Source organism: Columba livia, chromosome 9 (genome assembly GCF_036013475.1).
Source record: "Columba livia isolate bColLiv1 breed racing homer chromosome 9, bColLiv1.pat.W.v2, whole genome shotgun sequence".
NCBI classification, from domain to species: domain Eukaryota; kingdom Metazoa; phylum Chordata; class Aves; order Columbiformes; family Columbidae; genus Columba; species Columba livia.
In genome coordinates this window covers 21,969,545-21,986,822 of record NC_088610.1, presented here as the reverse complement: position 1 = coordinate 21,986,822, position 17,278 = coordinate 21,969,545, and the positions used below count along the sequence as shown (strand labels likewise).

The following is a 17,278-nucleotide window of genomic DNA, read 5'->3' as shown; positions in this document are numbered from 1 at the left end:
GCAGGTCTCGATGTTTAAACCCTAGTAACTCATCAGGAAGTTGAGAAGACGTGAAACAATAACACACTCGCTCCTGAACAGGGAAAGCACAAGCGCCAAAGGGTGTTTGCATAGACTGAGTTGCAGTTAATTTTACACTGTTTAGGTTTTTCAACTAGAATTCTGAAAGCATTGGAATCTATTAATTCAGATGTATTGATTTTTCTGAGGTGATAACTTTGATATATTGTTTTTCTATTGTTATAAGTACTTTTTCATTGTACTTGCTCTGGTGATTGGCTGGACAACATGGACCTCCTCACAGGAATCCAGGCTGTAGCTGGAGTAGAGACACCAGCAAAGTTCCTGAAAATGTAGAGGGTCGTGGTTTATTTTGAAATCTGAGCAGGTTATAGGTTCAATAACATCAGAACTATATGTTTTTAGCTATTTTTTTTGTTTTCAAGCAGCTGTTCATTTCTGGAATGTTGAATGTCTCTAATGTCAAATGGTTTTTCTTTATATTTGTATGATCTTTGTCATACGGAAATACTTCATGCAGAGAAAGCTACAGATGTGTCAGTTTTAGGAGGTGCCTGAGCCACCTCTGAATGGAATTGTAGGAAGATGTGAGATGGAGCTACATTTTGGGATTCACTTCTTAATATAAATTCAGTTCTTAATATAAAAGTTTTTAGCTGTTTTATGAGGAGTGGTGCGTTCTGTAGAGGCAGAGCATCCATATATTTAGACTCTAGCTGTCTCTCATTACAAGTTATAATTGAGGTGAAGTATTTTACTGAAGAATTAAATTCACCCTTGGCTTGAACCTGTTTTCGTCTCAATGAAAGCCATTAGTTGCATGAACTACCCTGTCCTTGCTCATCAGCGACAGTTTATTAGTTGCTTCATCATCACTGCTGCTTCTTATTTATCCTATTTTTTGCAGTTCATAGACAAGGTGCTCTATATGGGAGTGCTGTGTGCATAGTGATGGTGGAATAGAGGTGGCTTGAGGACAGAAAATACGGCTTGTGAGGGACACTATGACATTTAGTAGATGGCAGGTAGTGGGAGAGCAAGTGAACCAAGCAAACTTCTGATCATGTAGTCTGTAGCTGATGGTTTGATTGAGTTGGAGTATCAGGACATGGGCTTTTATCAGCCCTTTAGGTGAAGGCTATTTAATTTTTGCTTGTCCCTTAAGAACAGCTTGATGACTTCATTCACAACTATTTGCACTTATTCAGCAAGTATTTGTTCTGCCATACGACACCTCCTGAGAGCGTCCTGCTTTGGGGGTGCCTTCTGTTATACATCATGCTGCGTTGTCCAACAAGGCTCAAAATCACCGCTGCTGAGAAGTTTAATGCTCTCAACCCAAATATTCTGGACCAAAAATCTGTTAATCGTGATTGCAACTATTTAAACATTTGTCATAACTTCATGAAGTGAGTAATTCCATGTCGTGATACCTCAGAGATCAAAGGGGCTCTCCTAGGGGCTGCATTTAGCAGTGGGGGAACAGAAGTCTCTTGGGAGACAGAAGAAAAATCAGTAAACTCTGAAGGAGAAGCTGCCGATCGCTTCGTGACTGACGGGAGTCTGGGAGGTAGATGCTGAGCAGGTTTTATTTGTCTTGAGAATATTTACATAGGGCTGATCCGCTGTTCTTGAAGGAACTTGATCACAGGCAAGACTTAGTATTAAATACAGTGCCTTATTCTAGCAGTCTCTAACCTATAAATGTTTGAATTCTTCTGTCTTAATGGGCTTTCTGCAGGTTTTTTTGGTGGAAATCTGACTAATATTCCTCAGAGAGATTGTATAACAGAAGCAAGGTTGGAAAGATATAATTCGGCAAGACCTTGTGCTGCGGAAGATCAGATGAATTTTTTCCCTTCTGGTCTTGCAGCAAAGCTTTCAGTACTGTGGTATCTTCATAGGAGAAGAGGCCTGAAAGGTTCCAAAAGATCATCTTGACCCTTTGCATCAAAGCATCATCACTATTGCTGGATGATTCTTGCGAGATGAATTTTTTCCCCTTTAGCTCCTAATATAGGCGGCAACGTGACTTCTTAGGCTGGTGCTTCTGTCAATGGGTGGACATTTGTGGCCCTGTCAATGGGTAGAAGTTGCCTTGTTTGTGACAACACGATATTTGTAATTTGTGCTCGGTCTGTCTTTCTCTCTCCCCCAAATCCTTATCTACAGCACAGCTGCTCAGCACTTGTTTCTATATTTGTGCAGGTGGTTTTCTTCCTCTGAACAAAACTTGACCTTGGGGAATAGTACAGCATTTTTTAATCACTTCTCCAGTTTCATTAATTCCTCCCCCAAAAGCTTCCCTGTGCAGGCTCTTTTTTTGTGAGAATATGCCTTTTTTGTGGGAGTAGCAGAAATTATAGGACTTTTCTTTCCATATGGCACTAATACTGAGACTTCGTTGTCAGGTCTCTCATTTTTTTGCAAGCTCCTAAGCTGGAAGGGGAAAAGTGACTGTAGTTCAGTTGGCTTTAAAAATGTCCTTTATAACTGCTAATTATGCATACTTTTACTTTTTTGCAGTATTTCTCATTGCTGGCAATTCTATTAGAGTTAATTATCGTTATAGAAGACTTTGTTTTGGCATGTTTTCTGGGAGAAACGTTATTTTGTGACTGTTTCCCTGAACAAATAGTTCTGTTTTTCTCACGGGGCCTTTGCTAAGGGTTTCTCCAAATGAGGAAAAAAACAGCAAATAAGCAGATTTTCATCTCTTTAGCTGTATCACCCTACTCCTGGCTATCTGTATTTAGACCGCCTTCCTGTTTGTTCCTCCTCCCCTTGATATTTTTACAACGCGTTGTCTGATTTCAGCCACACGTTAGAGGTGGAGCTTTTAAGATAACAAAATTCTGCCAGGTTTCGTACAAACAGGTGGGCAGTGTGGAAGGAGATAAGCACAAGTGACCTGACCAGAAGAAAGGATCTGGCCACGACAACTGTAAATTTGGGAAGACGATTTTTCTCTTTCTGTGTTAACACCCAGAAAGTTCTTAAACAAAATCCATACCAGCCTCAGGCTTAAACAAGGGAAGGCATAATGCGTTTGTCTTGTCTTGTAGTGCATTCAGTGACTTTTATTTTGAGTTCTTGGAGTGTTGCTAAAGGCAATACAAGGTTAAGCAAGTCATCATTTAGTCTTTTGTACTCCTACCCATCATATCTAGCAAAGCAGACTCAGAAAACCAACAGGCAACTGTATGGAAGGTGATTTTGCCGTAGGAAGGCTCACTTTGGCAATAGGAGTTGGTAGCACTTTCATCTGAAGACCGTACAGTGGTGGCACAAGTGTCTGTGAGTTTGTATAGCTTTTGGGTAGACACTTGATGTTACGGGTGGCTTTCTCTCTGGGTGTTGTGAATCTATGGGTTCATAGCCATCTCCAGCTCTCTGGGTGCATTTTAAGCAGACCTAAACCAGCCCCGAACATCTCACCATGGCTCCCCGGCGATGCTGGTTTGTGGGCAGAGGCAGCTCTGATGTTTCTGCTCCAAGAAGGTCTCACATCTGGGAGATTCTGGTTAGAAGCCTGAAGATCTGATGATTTATGTGTATATATATATTTTCTACCTTCATTCCTGTCACCCACCCCACCGCTGAAGATCAGGACATTCAGAAAAGGAATACATGCCTATGGGGTTGGAATAGTGGATCAAAGATCTCATGGATTTTAGGCCTTGACAATAAAATGTGCCTCTAGCCATCTTATCCATGCAAATATTTACCCAGGCTTTCTCCTGTTAGAGAATCGTTTGCTCTTTCACTTCACCTGTTTATTCATCCAGGTAGAAAATTTTCATGTACCTCCGAGTGTGTGCCGAGTAGATTTATAAACGGCCTTATTGGTGTATAATTATGAAATCAGCCTTTGAGTCACTTTTGTCTCTTTTTTTAATTTCCTGCTTTTGCTAGGGGAATATGCCACAAGAAGCGTTTGGCATTTGCTTTGATTTTCTGGCCACCATCAGAGACAGGACACTGGGACGGCTCCTCTCCAATCACAGGTTGGATACTGGGATTTTTGGCCAAGTTCAACCCCAAGTTACCAAGGCCTCTAAATAGCAAACGTATGCTATTTTTGAATATTGGCATGATATTGTTATTCTCAGTCTTCTGTGATTTTACTATTTTTCCAGTTTATTAAAATCAAAGGTCATAGGATTGGAGAACTTGTTAAATTAGTATTTCAGGACTGGGCTCAAATTAATACGACGTGCCAACTTGAAACGTCACGCCTAGCAGATGCTGTATAACATTCCTATTAGTTACTAATTGGCTTGAAAGTACTTAATTATCTTGTCTTCCTCGAATATGGTGAACAGATATTTTTTGAACACTTGTAGCTTTTCTTTTGCACCCATTGCACCCATTTCACGTGCTCTGTCTCCTAAGGGCCTAGTTACTCAGTTACTTGTACACCCTTTCAGAAATCCTGCTACCTGTGAACTTTACACTGTGGCCCCTTTTGAACTTTGGATTTTTAATATCTCATTGTACTTTGTACGTTTTTCCCCTATTTTCACATTAATACCGAACTAAACTTGAGCATCTGATACTTCACAGAGTTCCCTGCTTGGACCATTTTTTTTGTCTAAATGAGAAGCAGGAAAATCATTTCTCTTTCTCAACTTATTTACCACCGACGCATGAAAGTAGCTGTGTCCTGGCTAGTGTTAAAATGTGGAACCGGTTGTAACCTGTTTTCTCATGCTGTTATTTGGCTACCAATGTAATCTTGTAACGGCCGTCCGTTTTAGGCCACTGATTGTTTTTTCTTTTTCGGAATGCGATAAGGTGGTTATGTTACATTAAATTTAGGACCTTTGTGTTTGAAAGTGTTAACCTGAGCTGTTGAAACAGATAAAATGGTGTGTTGGTGTGCCAAAGCAAGTCACAAGAGAAGAAAATCTTAAATTGTACGTGCAAGCTCTTTTCCTATGCTGGAGTCTTCCTGGGATTTTATTCCCACCTGTTTTCCCTGCTTGCTTGTTTGTTTTAGTCACTGCAATTAACCCTTGGAAACCTCTGAAAATTACTTCCCTTTCTGTTTTGATTTTGACTTTTCTCACTCTATAGCCATTTTCCTTCTTTTTCTTCCACTTCTTGCATGCGGTGCTGTGCTCCCCCTTCTAGTTCCTGAGTTTAGCCCTTTTTGCTTTAGGCTAAGAGAGTAAATTACCAGTTCTTGTTTCTGTTTTGAAAGTGCCAGGGACATCTGGAACCTGTTGTTTTCATCCCAGGGTGGGGACAAGAACTGGGCTTTGAATGATAATACTTAATACTTCTGTTCCCTCCACACAAGGTGGTATCAGTGGTGCTGGCTCACGTGGTAGCACAACATCTTTGCTTTCTAAACCCAGATCTGCATCACTGTTACATGCAGTCCCAGTTTATTTTGGGATGTTCCCCAGTTTCCATAAGGAAAAGTGGGATTCTCTCAAGATGTGCTTCACCAGAGGAAGTTTTGGGACGTGCTCTTTTGGCGTAATTGCTTCCTACTTGCTAGGAAACTGGGTGGGGAAAATATGAAAATCCTGGCTCTTAATAATTGGGAAGCTACAAGTTGTTCAGAAGGACTTTTAGAAACCAAATTGATGAATTCTGTTAAACCAAGAAGGTGTAATTGCATAGTTACAGCCTAGATTTTCCTCCATACCTTGGCCTTAATTCCCTTTGCTCCTTCCCTCCTATTTTAAAGATGCAAAACTTGTGTTCTTCCCCCGTCCAGGTCCAATTTAATCATAAATGCCATTGCGTGCGTTCCCTGGGATATCGCCATCTCTTTAGGTGTCCAAAATGCTGCCCCGTGCCCTTGCATCTGGTACCGCAGAATTAAGCGTATTCACTGGCATGGGATTAAAAATGGAATGAAAATGGCTGGTAGGCTGCGATACACGGACATCCTGGCCGCTGTTCCTTACGGACCCGCAAGTGCGAAACTGTGCGTGCTCCGGTTTTTGTTTCTGAACGTCTCTGACGTTGTGAGCTTGCGTGCCCGCTGCTGGCAATATTTGATGCGAGTTGAATGCGTGATTTTGTTAGTCCTCCTATTTTCATTTTTTTGGTGCTTTTGCATCACTAATCATATACAAGCCTCCTATTGTTCTCCCCGCAGCTTCCTCCCAGTACGTGCTTATATTGAGTTATTTTTCATAGTAGCTCCCAGGGTTTGTCATCCCGAGAGAAGCCAGAGGGACGACAAACTCCTTTTCTGATTCACGTAACAGATGGCTGTCATTCGATACGCCGTTGTTACCCAAGCCGCGCGGAGGGGCAGAAACCCGCCGGAGCGACGACCCGAAGGCGTTGGAGGATGTCTTCCCCGCCGAACGGCAGCGCCGGCGATGCCATTTTACCCCGCAGCTTCGCTTTGCTTCGCTCCCCAACAAATTCCTTCCAGCCTCCCGTCTCTCCGTGCACGGCACGCTGGGCGCTGCGGTGCCCAGATCCGGATTGGCCGCCCCCTGCTCCCCTGTGCCGGTGCGCGGCCCCGGCCGGCGCCGCCGAATCGCCAAACAGCCCCTTTTCCATCCATTCATGAATCCGTGACGTCAGCACGCTCCTGGGCTTCTTTGCAGCAGGCTGCGGGATCGGGGGGGTGGAATTTCCTTTTATTTTGCAACACTTCCTTTTATTTTTTTTTGCCTTCCATCTTTTTAAAACAAGAAAATGGAGCATCACATAGAGAACCTTAATCCTCGTGAGTATTTACATGAGAATGCCTTTTCTTTTTTGAAGCGCGTGTGCTTTTTGTGTGTGCTTAATGCTCAGCGTTGCCCTTTCGCCGTTTATTTCAGAAGGACAGATGGATGTTGTGTTTGTGATGGGAAAGGGCTGACAAAATGATGCTGAGAGAAGGGAAGAGGGAACGTGAAGCCTTAATTTATCCGTCGGTGCTTGTAAATCCGATAGCTGGCCTGTCCTTTTGCTTGTCGGTGTGCTAGACATTTTTCAGCTGCAATTCTGCACGTTATCTCCCTGTGCCCCCCTTTTAAAGGGGAAGGGAACGGCAATGGAGAATGGGTATATATGGAATATAGAGGGAATTACAGAAGAATTACTAGAGATGGTATAAAGGAGCAGAATTGTATTTTTTTGCCCTCTAGGCAATTGTATTTTTTTTTCCTTGTGGGCTAATCAAACAATTCTTCTATTGTGTTAGGGTAATAAATAATTTAATTTATTATTGAGATGAAGAAGAGATGTGTTTTTCTCTATCGGCTGGGTAGGAATTTGTTCCTTTATTGTTGAAAATAGCAGTTTGAGCTGGCTCTGTGTGCTAAACACATGCTCTTTACCCCTCATTTTCCTACTAGATAGGGAAGCTGGGGTATTATTGCAGTTAACGATACTGTTCACTGGGGCAAAATTTGTCATATTGATGCTTACCTGAATGGGCCATGATGTCATGTTTTCTCCCAATGAAATGAGTGGAGCTGCTCTTTTATTTTTGGTTTTTGGGGGTGGTTTAGGTACAGCAATAGCTCGGTCGCATCAAGCCACATGTCTCTCCTAAGGAAATGAAAAATTGGGTATTTTAGAAAGATGACATCAGGCCCCTGTGTTTGGATATACTGATTTTATCAATAGGCAGTCTGTTCAACAGAAGGAACTGAAGGAACCTATTCTGATGGATCATTTTGAGGGAGAAAATATTTGCAATAAAAACCAAGTGGATGAATGAAACGAGAGGTTCAGCTGCTCTGACTGGCAAATGTGGGCACTTTCCACAGTAACCTCTGTGTGTGCAGCCACAGCCATCCTGGGACATCCTAGAATGCGGAGGTTAAAGTTGTCACCAGTTTAAAAGTTTTTGTTACTACCCTTTTTGTTGCATTCCCGAACATATGCGGGTTTTTGTTTCTAGAGACGACCCTTTGAACCGCTGTTTCTGTAGCAGACTTCGGCTGTGAAAAACAAATAAATCGTTATTTTTGCTGTAGTGGCTTTTTTTGTTTGTTTGTTTTTGCTTTAACACCAGTTTTCTTTCCTGTATTTTGGACCTCCAGTCTGATTCTTTGATCTGGAATGGTCCTGTCATTCATATTTGTCTTTGTCCCCTGCTGCCTGATAGCCTGATTTATAGCTGGCATTCATTTTGACCCTGTGCCTGGAGTTAGCAAGTAACGTTCAGCACAGAATACATGGTAGGGACTCTTAGTGCTTCTCAGCTAGAGGTGAACTTGCATTTAAAAATGCTTGGCTTGTTTTCTTCTGGTTGCATTCTTAACCTTCCTCTTCTGTCTCCTGTTGTAAAGATCTGCTAAGTGGCTTATCTCCAGTGGATCAGAAAATTGAGTAATGATTTATTTGCACATCTCTTCATAGGTAAGCCGTTTCGCGATTAGTAGTTATTAAAATGTGGTTCTGCTCTAAGCAGTGGCAGGATAAGAAATGTTTTACAGTATTTCCTGTTTTCTTATGACTTTTTTAACAGCAGATGTGAGACGGGGACTGATTAGGCTGGAGTTGTTCATGCCTGATACTCCTTCCAGGCTTTCTGCAGCTGAGGTGTGTGCAGTGGATTTCAAATAGTAATACTTCTCAAAATGGCAGAGTTCTTTAAATAAAGCTTTCATACGTAAATTAAAAATAAAAGGCTGGCATTGGTCAGATAAAGAGATTTAAAATTGGTGCAGGTTCCTCCTCCTTCACCCAAGCCTGGCTGTGCACTGAGCATTTAAACCAAGCTCCCACCTGCGATCCAGGGTTTGCAAGAAGGCGGCAGCAGTCTCAGTGATTTTACATCTTCCAGTGAGTTTCTCAGTCGTATTTGGATCAAAATGAGTGAGTTGAGGTCAATGTTCCCTCTGCAGAAGAGGCTGAAGCTCTCAGGGGTTTGTTTGGCACTTCAGCAAGCCCTGGCCAGCTTAAAGGACTTCTTATTTTTACCCCTTCTTGGCAAATGTGTCCCGTGCACGGGCTTTAGTCTTTTGTAGGCTGCTGGTTTTGTGACTTTACAGCGAATCACTCCCAAGTCTTGGGGAGCGAGGAGTAAACACTTCACCTAAAGCACACGCTGCTTTGGATTGAATAGCAAGTTGGCAGCTGCGGCAGAAATGCCGAGGTGGGCCGGGAGCAGCAACACTGGGTGTACTTACTCCCACCCCTATAAATACTCATCATGCATGTTGACCTCTGTCCTCTTTCTCTGTTTACAACCTCAACTGAAAAGTCGGTCGCTGGAGCAGGCTCAAAGGCATTAACAACAGTTGGGTGTAGGCCAGGGCGAAGAATAGATGTCTCTGGGTAAAGTACAGGGGTTTTATAGCCCTTGGGTGAAGCTGGAATTGTTTGTGCTGGTTCTTGTGGCGCAGTCGCTAGCTCAGCGCCAGAGGAGGAAGGAGAAAGGAAGGGCCGTGGGTGGGAGGCTGGGCTTTTTCCAGCCTAGTGGGCTTGAGGAATGGAGGTCTCTCTGTGTGGACATTTTCTTCATTCCTAGGATGCTTGTCCTTTCCTGTCCCCAGCCCGTCGCTCCGTTACCTTCTGGAGGACACCAAGATCAGGAACGCAGCCTCCGGAGGGTCCTCTGCGGTTCTTCGGGCCGTGCCTGCATGTAGCGTGTGCTGTCTTGGTTGCATTCCCATCGCGTCAAGCACTAGCGGCCCAAAGCAGGATCGCACCTCTGGGATGTTGCTCTTACTCTGTCGGTAATACAGGCTTAGTAGAGGCTCCTGAGCAAGTTATCGTGCTTGCTTCTGTTGAGGAGTAATCCTCTTTGCTCATACATGCGTTACGGTGCTTAGTAAATACAACTTAGTACTACTGTCGCTTCTCATTGGAGAGATTTCCAGCTGGATTTCAGGTGTCCCCTTCCCATCAGGTCCACGCACTCTGGTAATGTTGGTAGAGGCCAGAGTGTCGCATGTACCCCAGTAGTTTGTGGACTTTCAGTTGTTTAGTAACTTTAATACCGACTATGAAGCGTGTAAGCTGCTAGCGCTGAGAAGTTTGTGTGTATAACTCTTACATGTCAAGTGTGTTTTGCAAATACTGAATAATTCATATGTACTACAAAAATAAGAACAAGCATTGGAGTGAATTTACCTGAGACCGGTTTGATGCCTCACATGAATTAAAGTGAGGGTTTGATTCATTCACTGGATTCCTGAAAAGACAACTTTGATATTGATCTTCATCCTCAAAGACCTTTCAGATATTAGTTAATCTTAACACTACTCCTTGGAGGAAAATACGATGTTTCAGTTCTGCGAGTGGGGGAACTTACAAAATACTGTTTGTTGGTAACGCTGGAACGTTTTAATGTCTTCACTGTGGCAATGTCAAAGAGGCTGTAAAGAGTCTGTGAACTTGAATTTGAGTTTTTCCTGGGTTTTGTAGTTGTAGGATATTTGAATTTAAATCCTGTAATCTGTTATTGCTATTTAGTACTACAACATGAGGTAAGAAAGAAGTGTGGAATTCTGAAGGATGAGGAGAGAAAAGGAGCAGAGCCTGAAGTCTGTGACTGGGTTTTAAAGTTGATTCATACTATGAAGACAGCTGGAAAGATGAAAGAGAAGAGTGTAACTTAAGGTCGTTTCTAAATTTCCATCTAAGACTAATTCCAATAGTAATTCAGTAATACAAAAGGCTAATCAGCATTTAGTCTGTCTTTTGTACAAGCTAAATGTTTTACAGTGGTATTGATGAGCCTGTGCTGGAGGGTATCAGTTGTCAATGAGATGTCAGAACATTGTATATGAAATTTCTGGTGTTTAATATGTGCACGTAGCTCAAGACATGCAAACAATGTGAGTGAGGGGAAGACAGAAGTAGCAATTAGGCATAAAAAGTTAAACCCCTTTTTTGGGAAATTAAATGCTTGCAACATTATGGTCTGTGGTTTGTTACCTCCACCCCCCTGATAGATTATCCTTTCCTCCAAACCCTGGGGGCCTGAGTTGAGGAGCACGGAGAGGGGCTGTTCCGCAGTGCAAATGTGTAGTACCATGATCCTGCAGCGGATATACGAGTCCTTATGCAACATCACCAATGTCCTATGGCATCAGATTATGCAATTTCTGAGCAGAAGAACGCAAAGCCCTGAGAGAACGCAGTAGCATTTTAGCAGATCCAAAAATACCTTCTACAGGATAGAGGAAGCGTTTATGTGTGTAGTGCTGGAAATACGCAGTTATGTAAGCTGCTTATTTCACAAGCTGCGCTTTGCAAAGCCGGCTAGCAGGTGAAACGGGACTCAATCTCGCCTTCATTGGAGTCGGATGGAGAGGTCTCCCTGAGTACAAGGGAGGGTGGATTTGCTTTTTGCAAAGGTGATTTTTTTTCTTTATTTGTTCTTCATGCCAAGAAAAAAAAAAAAAAGAAAAAATAAGTGGATGCTTGATTTCTTTTTCCAAATCAAACACTTCTTCCCCCACAAATCTGTGACCTTATGTTGAAGGAGTTCCTAGTTAAATATTTGTGCAGTGTTTGTGGAGGTAGAAGTTCATTCCTACGCTGGGAGCCAGTGCAGATGGACAAATTTCATGTTCTCTAGAGGTGAAGTAAGGCCTTGGGAATCATATTCGGTTTCTTTAGAGGGGGTGAAGAGGATGTCAGACAAGGGGATGTGGTTGATCCATTGGAATTTTGGCAAGAATTCTTACCAGACTCTTAGAGAAACTAAACAGCTATAAAATAACAGGGACACCCTTCTCGCAGGCAAACGATTGGTGAAAGGATAAGAAATAAGAGTAGGGATAAATAGACAATAATGTTGAACCATTTTTTCTCTAAAAGGAGTTGTCATGCGGCTCTGCTTTGGGGATTGCGCTACTCGTACGCTTTCTACCTTTTCTTGCCTTATCCAGATCATTTAGGAATATTCTGAAACAAGAGGCGCCAGAGAAATAAGGTGTTCACGGTAATAACCATGTAGTCCAGCTGCAGAGAGTACTGGAAGGCTCTTGTGAACTCAAATGATAGAACTGTCAGTCAAATTTAGGGTTGATTAAGGTGATATAGGAGAAATGGAAAAGATGGAGGGAGGTGATCAAAGACACAGAGCAGGTTTCATATGGTGAGTGAGAAGGTAGAGTGGGAATCGTTAGACTTGAAAAAGGACGTTGGAGTGGAGGGTGGGATAGTTCATAAAATCGCACATGAATAGGGTTCAGGTGTCGCTGAAACCATGAACAACTGGTTATTCCAAGAAAGGAATTAAATGAGAGATGCAAAGTGAAGAATAGTTGGTGTTACCTTAGACAACAAACAGTTAAGCTGCAAAACTCCTTGCCACAGCATAGTGGCTGCCAAAGTGCTCTGGTTAAAAAAACCTCTTTGACGCACTTGCACAGGAAAAATACTTTGTGGGCTGTAGAATAGAAAAATACCACTGGAGGAGAGTCAGTGAGCTGCAGGTCGGGGAGCTGGGTGGGTTTGCTGCCCGCAGATCCTGCTCTTGGGCTTTGGAGGCGCTGGTGGACCTGACGTTCTGCTGGAGTCCAGGGGACACCTATTGCTGCTCTGACGGGCTGAGCTGAAGATACAAGGTGCAGAGCGGCCCTCCAGCTGCTCTGTGCACAGAGCTCCAATTCAGGCAGCATGAATATTTCTTGGCTGGTATACCAAACTATTTTTGTCATTGTCAGAAAGGGTTCAGGCCGGAAGGCTAGACAGAGTTCTCTTTCTCACTGAAATGGCGACAGAAAAAAAGTATATTACAACCGTGAAATGACTTCTGCCAAAAATGATGAGTCTCTGTTTCAGGACAGAGTGAATGTATTGAATAAAGGCTAACTTAAATTAGCAGACACACCAATTCAATCTTCTGGTTTGATAATACGAAAGTAACTGTATATATACATTTACACCCTTAACGTGCATGTCTATGTTAAAATATTCAGTTAATATTTTAGAATGATCGTGATAGTTTTGAACCCTAAGCAATTGCTCCTACGTAGCTCAGGTGATGATTATGACGTTTGCAAAAGGTAGTTGGCCTGTGTTGTAGCATCCGATGATGAGAAGGGAACTGTGAGTATATATTGTGGTTAGGAGGTACAGAAGTAGTGTGGTAGTTATCTGACAGAAAGAACAGTGTAAAGCACAAAACTCCGGCTTTACCGGATAAATCTGCTGTTTTCTTGTAGAGTAAGTTCAAGCACACGCATAAATGTGTTTGGAGCTGTTGCAGTGACAGCCTCAAGATCTCAAGTGGGTCAGATGAAAAAATTTCCATCTGTTTTATCAGAAACGAACGGTGTTTTGGCAATGTTGTAACTGTAGGGCGGGATCGTGGCCGAGCATTCGCGTGGGCGCAAGATGGGACGCACTTTGTGGTGGGGAGGAAACGTGGTGCCTCGAAGGAGCCGTGTGTCTGGACAAAGGGCGATTGCTTAGAAAAAGCCAAGCTTTGGCCTTGGACTGCTCCGTAGTTAAAGATTAGCCTATAACGTAGGCTGGACTGCACTGAGTTAATATGGGTTAGCTTAATAGTGTAGTTTCTTTTTTGAAAACCTAACCAGATAGAGTTGTTTGTGGTTGGTTTTTCTGTTGGGTTGGTTTGTTTTCAGCCGCAGACAATACTGTGTGGATCTTCGCGGTACATTCATTTGCAGTTCCTTCCTCTGAATAATGTGTCTTCAAAACCCCTGAAAACAAAGAGATTGCGTTTTAATGGTGTGTAACTCATTCTCTGTCAATAAATCTGCTATTGCAGTTTGTGTTCAAAACAACTATGCAGAACACAAACATATATTCCCAGTCATGTCAGACCATACAAGTGCAGTGTAAGAGGAGTATCTGATCCACTCAGACAGCTTTTCCCTCACCAGGAGACCAGGAAGAGAATAAGTTTGTTGGAATCGTGTGTAATAAAATCGTGCGATTCCAAAGCCCGAAGGTCAGAAGTGGTAGTGCCAGCTCAGCAGCTCCCGGCGCTTCTTTCCTCCACTGAAGTTGTACAGCATGGAGCGGCAAAGGATGGGAGAGGACTGTGTATCAACCTCTTGTCCAAATTCCATGTAGAAACTGAGAGATAATCACAAGGGATGTGAGAGCTCAGCTGCAAGATACGCATAGTAAGATAACTATACTTTATAAGCATGCTTTTTTCTTCTTTTTGTTAGATTCTGGGATGTTTTAAAGAACTGTTCCAAGCCAGGAGTATTGTGCTAGTCCAGAGACGATACACATAAATTGCAGCCCTATTCTCAGTGTAGTTACCTTGCTGTACCTAATGCAGCCAGAAGGAAATCACTGAGAACCAGGAAAAAACCAAGGGAACTCCAGGGCTTGAATGTAAGGAGTGATATGGACAGGAATCCCTTCTGGCCTTGATATTTGCCATGTATCCGCTGGCTGGTTTCTGCCAGCTGCTCGTTTTCCCGCCTTTAAACATGGGTCAGACTGCTGCTTTTATTTCCTTTGTATATTGGAAGTGCAAGCATAGAATATGCCTGACTGGGTAATATAGAAAATAATACTTCAAGGAAGCTAATTTAATATTACTGGATATTTGTGCTGTTTGGAAACTGAGCAGCGACCACTCTGTACTGTTGCAGCCTTTACAGTATAGAAATGTTTTATTTGTGTGCTGTGATTTGCTTCTCTAGAAGAGCAGAATCTTCCACTACGGTCCATGCAAGACACTTGTTTAGCTCCGCCACGTCTTCAAACCTGAGCCTCACATTTCCTTATAGACGTAAAATAAATCTATGAACTGCAGGGTGCATGAACTCGTCAAAATAGTTCAAATTGGAGGGTCTGCCTTGGAGTCTGCTTTTGTGGAAGCACTTTGTGAAATGGGAATATCTTAAATGTGCACACAATCCCCCTGCACACAGGGCTTCCCGCTTTTGAAGTGAAGATTGCTCCAGCAGAAGCATCGCTCAGGTGAAAACAGAATGGCGCTTGACTGTGCTCTTCACTGTAGGAGTTAAGGAGGCACATATAGATCGTGAACACCCCAAACGGCAAACAGGTTAAATATAATGAAACTTTAAGCTTTCAAGAAAATGTTTGCATTGAAAGAAACTAAGATTTCTTTTATTGGGAAGAGTTCAACATGAAAAATCGCAGCTGAATCTTGGTGCTCTGACCAAAAGAAGAGGGGAGGCATGATGATAAAGCTTGAAAAATGCTCTTCAGGCCTTGTTTGAGGAGATGGCGAGGTTGAAGGCAACCTAATTTGTCTGTGTTCAATCAAATTTTGCTGAGGGAAGGGGGTGCACGTTGCAGAATTTACAGAAATATAAGAAAATTCTAGAAATTAATTTCCCCAACAAGTCAGCATCGATGCATTGTGGTATTAAGCGGCTTCTATTCCCCACCAATGTATCAGGACCACTTCAAGTTGTTTGAAAATAGTCATGCTCTCAAAACCATGAATTCACTACACCTCCGAAAAATCAGGCTGCTTATGTAAGTACCTAAATAAGGCTGTATGATGCCAATTTGAAAATAGTTTTGTAACTTTTGCGTGCCTCCTCTCCCCATGAAGCAGATACAGCGGCATACGAGACGGCAGGGAGAACGCGATTTGATTTGATAGAACAGACCAAACGTCCCCAAATCGGGGGTTTTCCGAGCTGTGTAGTGAATCCCTGCGGCAGGTAGGAGGGAGCGTGGTCCTGATGCATTCCAGCCAATGTGCCTGTGATTCTGCGATCAGCCTGTTATACAGTGCAGAAAATGCACACGACTTGCCCGAACTCCATCAGAAAAAGAGATTCTTTGTGTAGAAACTAGGAAAATGTACAGGAAAAGCTGTTCTTTCTCTGTTAAATCTTATACGATCATGCACGAGGTTCTTAGGGACATGGTTTAGTGCTGGAGTTGGGTTATGGTTGGGCTCGATGATCCTGTGAAATGATTCTGTGATTGTGAAGTCACAAAACTATGTAGAAAAAAACACAAGCCTTTATTAGATAGTGTATTTTGAGAGTTGTGTACCAGCAAAACAACTTTGTTCTCAAAGTCCGATTTAATCCTTAATGTACTTCCTATTGTTTAAATTTGAGATGCTGTTGGGATGCTGTTACCCCAAATCATATTTTGGCTCTTACTCTAGGGTTCCTTGCAGGGGAAACTGGCTGACATTGCATTTGCATCTCTTACTACACTGTGTTATCACAAGCAGACTCCTCTGTAGGAACGTTGCTCATGGTTCGCTTCTGTCTCTCTTGTCCCTTTGGAAATGAGCAGGGGCAATGCACAGAAGGGATGAATTGTAGTTGGTTTGCTATTTTTCTGAAATTCTGTTCAGGTCTGAAACTTCTTCCTTTTTATCTTTATATTGACAACAAAATCTGTGTTCATACGACTGCTACTAGTAGTAGTAACCATACTCCTGCAGTCGCTGGGGGATCAGTCGCTGTAACGCTGGTCACAGGTGGGTCAGGAGTAACCAGCTTGAGCTTCCAGGACAAGTCTGATTCAGCTCCTTTAGTAGCATGGACTGTACTGCAATTTTTGCCTCACTTATTTTGCTTTTTCTTTTTAAAGAATGAAGTTTGCAGCCTATACATCATTCCCCATGTGATCAGGCAGAAATACAGGAAGGTAAACCAGGCTGTTCCCATGTGGAGAGGGACCGAAGCCCAGGAGCTTTTCATAGCCCGGGCTGAAGGTCTGATCTCCAATGACCTCGTCTTGAGAAGCCGAGCTGTTCCCTGTTGATTGGCTCTGTGCAGCCTGACCACCTCTTTCTTCTTCCCCGGGGCTGTTTGCAGAGCCCGGGACTTTGCACCCAATGTGACCGATCTTTTTAACACAGTAGTTTCTGTTAATGCCATTTATCTTTTTCCCCCCTCTTCAGCCTTCCCTTCCTGCAGAGGGGAAACAGAGCAGCGGGACGAGGTGCTTGTGGAAGGAGGGAGATTATACAGTTCCTGTGGAGCTGTATAAGTCTTAGTTGTTTATTAGGGTGACATCTACATGGTTAGAGAATGTAATGTGTCTTGCTAGGTTGAACTTGGCAGCATTAAACTGGGTGGTCACAACTATGTGGGGCTCTGATTGTCCCTTGGTGGGCTCGGGGTCCCTGTGTCACTGCGCTTCGGTTCTTTACATCTTGTCTCAAGGGTTTGCAGAGGAATCCAGAGTTCGTGGGCTGTTCCAGACGGAGAGACTGGGCTCAGACCTTACCTGAGTGGGGAAACACCTGGAGCTCAGCTTCAGCCTGATAAATGCTATAGGAACCATGAAGAAACTGCTTTTTGCTGCCAAGAGTCTTTCACGGTTTTGGCCTTCAGGCTTTTCTTTAAAATTTGTGGTGTTTGTTTCCCTGGCAGTTCCTGTAGTAGGTTAC

The 17,278-nt window shown here is 43.0% G+C and overlaps 1 protein-coding gene across 5 annotated transcripts in view; it reads left to right on the top strand.

The window, feature by feature from the left end:
- MAP3K13 (mitogen-activated protein kinase kinase kinase 13) overlaps window positions 1-17,278 on the top strand; it is a 67,629-nt gene that overhangs the window by 24,396 nt on the left and 25,955 nt on the right. Inside the window, exons 1-2 of one of the 5 annotated variants that reach the window (XM_065073087.1) lie at window positions 35-6,724; window positions 8,283-8,352. The exons of 3 other annotated variants lie outside the window; for them this stretch is intronic. The gene's annotated coding sequence lies outside the window, so the exon portion shown is untranslated. Of the gene's footprint in view, window positions 1-34; window positions 6,725-8,282; window positions 8,353-17,278 lie in introns of those variants that run through there. One more of the 5 variants, XM_021286448.2, reaches the window with a different exon arrangement.